Raw genomic sequence first — 6,092 nt, forward strand, 5'->3', positions numbered from 1 at the left:
GTTAGATAGCATAACCGATTCAATGGACATGAATATGAGGAAACTCCCACAGACAGTGAAGGTGGCAAGCCTGACATGATGCAGTCCATGGGGTCACAAAGAGTCGGGCATGACTTAGCAACTGAAGAACAACCACTGACTAATAAAACTGCATTTAAAGATTACAGCATGATGATGATCTGATGTACTGTACTGTACAATTGAAATGTCCTAAAAGAGTGGATCTTAAGCATTCGGACCACATACAAAAAATGAAGGCAACTAAGTGACGTATGTATTAAGTAATCTGGAAACTCCTTTTGGTTCCCAAGAGACTTCACTGCAAAACCCTTTTCCATTGTAAAAACACTTCATGCATTGGTTTATTTGAACAGCTTTATTGAGATGTATTACACATATTGTAGAAGGCATCCATTAAGTGTACATTTTATAGATTTCAAATATTTGTAGGTAGATGCAATCATCACAATAGTCAACTTAAAAAAATTACTTTAGGTGCCTCATGGGTTAAGAATCCACAAGCAGGGGACAAGGATACAGTTCCTCATGGGAGAACTAAGCCCTCATACCACGATCTGAGAGAAGCCTAAAGGTCACAATGAAAGATCCTACATGCTGCAAGGAAGTGTGCTGCCACTAAGACCAACCAAATAAAATAAATGAATAAATATTGCAAAGTGTTTAATAAATATTTGTTTGGCTAAGTCAAGTCTTAGTTGTGGCACAGGGCATTTTTGATCTTTGTTGGGGCATGCTGGATGAAGTTTTATTTGTTTTAGTTGCCAAATGGGAACATTTAGTTGAGGGATGTGGGATGAAGTTCCCTAAACAGGGATGGAAACCAGGCCCCCTGGATTGAGAATGTGGAGTCTTAGCCACTTGACCACCAGGGAAATCCCACAATGAGATAAGTTGATAGAAAGTAATCCATGCCTCATGTTCCAGATCTTCAATATGAAAAAGTTTTAAAACTTTATGTTGTTTATGTTGTATTTACTAAGGATCTTTCCTCAAGTGTATCTTGGAATGGTGAACTTCTCCTAATTTTAGAAATGAAAACTGTATAAGTTAATTCTGTAAGGGTGGGGGAACTGAAGCAGGGTCGGATTCCCCACATCAGGGCAATAATTGTTTGGGACAGAGGGGAAGCATCTGAGGCTGTTTAAGAGTGCAGCTGCTGATCTGTGAGGACTGAATGGAGTGAGAACAACACAGACAATCCTGTAATCATTCTTAATGGAATTCATTTCATCACAGTCTTTGACTAGAGGTGTATCTTATGGGTCACTGGTAATATGGCACTGAAAATACCCATGATGAATAACAAATTACTTTTTTGACAAAAATTGTGACTGAAAATAAGAAAATGACCTAAGAATAATGTAGCTGACCTCCTTTTTATGGGATGAAACTGACTGATACTGAACAATGATTAAAGGCAGAAAACTGCAAGATTTTTCAGGCTACTCATAAATAAGATGGGCACTTTAATATATTCTTTGAGGAAATGGAAAACAACATGTGTTAGCTAACAAATGCTTCAAAAACGGTTGGTATGTATTTGAAATGAGTACATAAATGACTGTTTCACAAAAAATCAGTTCTAGACATTGAGAATAAAATATGATAAAAACACATTGAAGACTTATGTTCAGTTACAAGTAACAGGAAACACCCACAGCCTTCCTGACGAAAGGAAGGTGCTTCTTCCCACATGGAAACAGTGGGTCAAGGATGGCATTTCACAATGCACTAGAGAAACAAAGATATAACCCAGAGAAGAGTGGAATTAGATATTCCCAACCATAAAACTCTGAAATATTTTTGTAGTGGACACAAGACGCCTCACAGAAAAGATTCAAACTCTGCTGGAGATCTTTGATGTGGAAGCTGTGATGACATCAGGGGAATAAGACATCTATAAAAATGGAAATCAAACATTGGTTGCTGCTATTGAGGTTAATCCTGACTACAAGGACACAGAATCTAGAAAATAAGCTGGAAGATGGTGTTCTTGAAGTTCCTATATTCTGCCTCTCTCCCAGTGTCAGACTCCAGTATCTGAGGAATGTCTTATTTGCATCTGCTTTTAAATCACACACAGGTGGGCTATTGGTGAATGCTGATATGAACCACAAATGGGATGGATTCTGAAAAGTCTGGGTCCTAATATTACTCACAAGCAAGATATCTCCAACTCTAGATTTTGTGTATTATTACAAGTTCCACAGTCTATTCAACAAATACTAGTCAGAAGGAAACACAAAAAGCAAATAGGAAAAAAAAGTCATAATTTACATAACAGTATACTCTTTGACATCCTAGTTATTTATTTCAAGTTTTTAATAGAATGGAAAATGACAAAAGACTCCTAAGTGCACAACCAGCAAAAGGCATCTTTCCCAGTAAAATATTTGTAATTACAAATGTCCAAGAATTGCCACATGAAACTACTAGGAAAATCCCTAAAAATACCAAACTGTCATTTTTCAATGACCCATTAACAGAAAATAAACAGAACATTTTAAAAATTGAAGCCTCACTGCATACTAAAAATACTTAAATTCACCGATGACTTCAACAGTTTGCAAATATAAAAGGAAAAAAATCACTTATCTGATTAAAGGAGAAAGCACTACCTTTAAACCTTATGTACTGCTATTGTTGGAAGACAACTTATAGAATTAAATCATGTTAATATTCATTTCTAAACTTAGTAAAAATCCATCATTTAAGGATACACCTGAAGAAAGATTTTCAATAAGGACAGCATATTTTAAAACTTTAATGCAACTCTTTTGGAACTTCTGTGGCAATCCAGTGGTTAAGACTCTGGCTTCACCATTCAAAGATACACTTGAGGAAACATCTTTAGAGTCATAACATTTTTATAAAAATTTTTTTGGTTGTTCTCTTAGTTGCGGCACAAGGAATCTTCATTGCAGTATGCAGGGTCTCTCTCTCTCTCTTTTTGTGGCATCTGGGGTCTAGTTTTCTGAACAAGGATCAAACTCTGGCCTCCAGCATTGGGGCCATGGAGTCTTAACCACTAGACTACCAGAGAAGTCCCTGTAAAGTTTTAAAACAACTCTCTTTCAGGACTTTTTTGGCAGACTATTGAAGAGTTTGAGCTTCCACTGCAGGGGGCACAGGTTCAATCCCTGGTCAGGGAACTAAGATCCTACATGCCAATGGCATGGCCAAAAACAATTAATAATAAACAACAATAAAACAACTCTTTCATATTGAACACTTTCTGGAACATGACACCTGGATTGCTTTCCATCAAGTTTCTCATGTTACTTACATGTATATTTCCTCTCTGTTTTTATATGTAATGATATATGCCAATTTAAGTGCTTCCCAGGCTGTTCACAACCAAGGTTTTAACTACTGAATCCTCCTATGTTTTCATACACTAAGATTAGAATAGCCATTCCTACAATTTTTACATTTTATATGATTTCCATCCAGTGTGTAGTCTCATGTGTCTTTGAATGGTTGAGAGACAAATGGAGGATTTCCAACATTCCTGTCAAATTGATAGGGTTTCTGTCCAGTGTCAATTCTTTCATGCACTTGAACCTAAATGGAAGTTAAGGTTTCCCCATGTATTTTACACTCATAGGTATTTTATCTAGTATGGGTTCTTAAATGAACTTACAGAACTTTTTATAACATTGATACGGGTTTCTCTCCAGTGTGTTTCCTTTCATGTGTTTTATGAGAAATGGAATTAATGAATGCTCTCACATTCTTTACATTTATAAGGTCCCTCTCCAGTGTGTGTTTTCATGTGTTTCTGAAGAGTAGGCTTCACTCTGAAGGCTTTCCCACATTCTTTACACTCAGGGCTTTTTTCCAGAATGGATTCTTTCACGTTCTCAAAGAGACCAAGCATTACTCAGTTCTTTAGAACATGTTTTACCTATATACAGTGTCTCTCCTATGTGCAGTCTTTTGTGTGCTTGAAAGAAACAGAAATAACTGAAGGTTTTACCATACTGTTTACATTCATAGGCCTTTGTGAACTCTTTCATGTATTTGAATACTTTCAGGGCTTTAAAAGGTTTTTTGCACATTGTTTACCTTCACAGGGTTTCTCTCCATTGTGACTCCTTTCATGTATTCTAAGAAAACTAGGATAAATTAATGCTTTCTCATATTTCTGATATTTATAAGGTAAATCTCCAGTGTGTGTGGTACCATGTGTTTTTGAAAAGTTATTTGCCACATGAAGACTTTCCCACATTGTTTATTTACATTCATAGGGCTTTTCCCCTATGTTACTTCTTTTGCGCTGTCAAAGGATTTTTGATATGGAAAGACTTTTCCACACTCATAACATTCGTAGGGTTTCTCTCCAGTGTAACTCCTTTCATGTGTTCTGAGGTCACTGGGAGAAACGAATGTCTTCCCACACTCTTCAGATTTATATACCTTCTCAGGGCACTTTTCAGGCTCTCTTGGTTTATCGTCAATGTGACATTTCTCGTGTCTAGTAAGGGATGAATGATGCTTGTAGGTTTTTCCATATGCAGTGTAATCCAATGGTTTCAAATCAATGTTTTTCTTCAGATTGCATATTGAAATAAGGTTGAAGTCTTCTTTGCATGAACTAATGTCTTTTCTTTCAGAGAGACTCTCTATCATAGTACTTCTGGAAATCACAAGAAGAACATTATTAATTTATTATTTTACATTTATTGTATTTATTATGATTTACAAAAATAGTGAGTTTTTCTATGTTCTATGAATTGTTACAAGTTGAATATACTGAATTTTCTACAATGGAACCTCAACCTTTCTATTAAAAAGTGATGTTGAAATACAGGCTTTATGAATTCTGATGGCACATGAACTGTATTGGAAACACTGACCATTTATATCACATCAAAATATTTTTCATAAAAAAACTAAATTTGAAGACAGGGCTATTTCTTTCTCTGCTTCTTTTAAAATTTTCATCACAGACCACACTTTTCACATGAGACATGTTTTGTGTTTTGAGTATGGCTCACCTAAATTTTCTCCCCTGGTTTTTCTCCTGATCTTCAATGTCAAGATCTTTCTGGCTTGATCCTGAAATGCAGACCTAGAAAAATTTCTCAAAGTATTAGAAATTACAGGAAAATCATGAAATATTAGGTCCATGATGAGCTGTGTGACACAACTCAGTTTCTTTTTTTTCTTTTTCTGTTTTTCACCACACTGTGCAGCTTGAGGGATATTATTAATAGTTCCCTGATAGTGGTTGAACTCGGGCCACACAATTGAAAGTGTTAAGGCCTAATCACAAAACTGCCAGGGAATTTCTTTGTTTTTTTCCTCTACTTTCTTTACCAATGTCCTCCATTTCCACATTCCACATCTTTGAACAATACTGATGTAAAAAACTTGTTCTCTCATTGAAAAAAAAGGAGGAAATTTCTTCATTCTTACATACTGAGATCAATGAGGACAATTGTTAGGTAGTTTGAACATTCTTTGGCATTGCCTTTCTTTGGGATTGGAATGAAAACTGACCTTTTCTAGTCCTGTGGCCACTCCTGAGTTTTCCAAATTTGCCAACATATCAAGTATAGCACTTTAATGGCATCATCTTTTATAGTTTTAAATAGTTCAGCTGGAATTCCATCACCTTCACTAGCTTTGTTTGTAGTAATGCTCTTTAAGGCTCATTTGACTTCACACTCCAAGATGTCTGGTTCTAGGTGAGTGACCACACTATTCTGGTTATTCATGTCATTAAGACCTTTTTTGTATAGTTCTTCTGTATATTCTTGCCACCTCTACTTAATCTCTTCTGCTTCTGTTAGTTCCTTCTGTCCTTTATCATGACCATCTTTGCATGAAATGTTCCCTTGGTATTTCTAATTTTCTTTAAGAGGTTTCTAGTCTTTCCCACTCTATTGTTTTCCTCTACTTCTTTGCATTGTTTATTAAAGAAGGCGTTCTTATCCCTCCTTGCTTTTCTCTGGAACTCTGCATTCAGTTGGGTATATCTTTCCTTTTCTCCCCTCCTTTTTTTTTTTTTCATTTCACTTCTTTCCTCAGCTATTTGCAAAGCCTCTTCAGACAAGCATTTTGCC

General features: G+C 35.9%; 1 long non-coding RNA gene across 1 annotated transcript; it reads right to left on the bottom strand.

Annotated features, from left to right (window-relative positions):
- Nucleotides 1-357: 357 nt before the first annotated feature.
- Nucleotides 358-5,524, bottom strand: LOC113895977. The gene is made up of 2 exons (XR_003511961.1): nucleotides 5,022-5,524; nucleotides 358-4,660 (listed from the first exon to the last, which is right to left on the bottom strand). It is a non-coding gene; the product is annotated as an uncharacterized LOC113895977 (long non-coding RNA).
- Between the last annotated feature and the right edge of the window lie 568 nt (nucleotides 5,525-6,092).

Source organism: Bos indicus x Bos taurus, chromosome 7, assembly GCF_003369695.1.
Source record: "Bos indicus x Bos taurus breed Angus x Brahman F1 hybrid chromosome 7, Bos_hybrid_MaternalHap_v2.0, whole genome shotgun sequence".
NCBI lineage: Eukaryota > Metazoa > Chordata > Mammalia > Artiodactyla > Bovidae > Bos > Bos indicus x Bos taurus.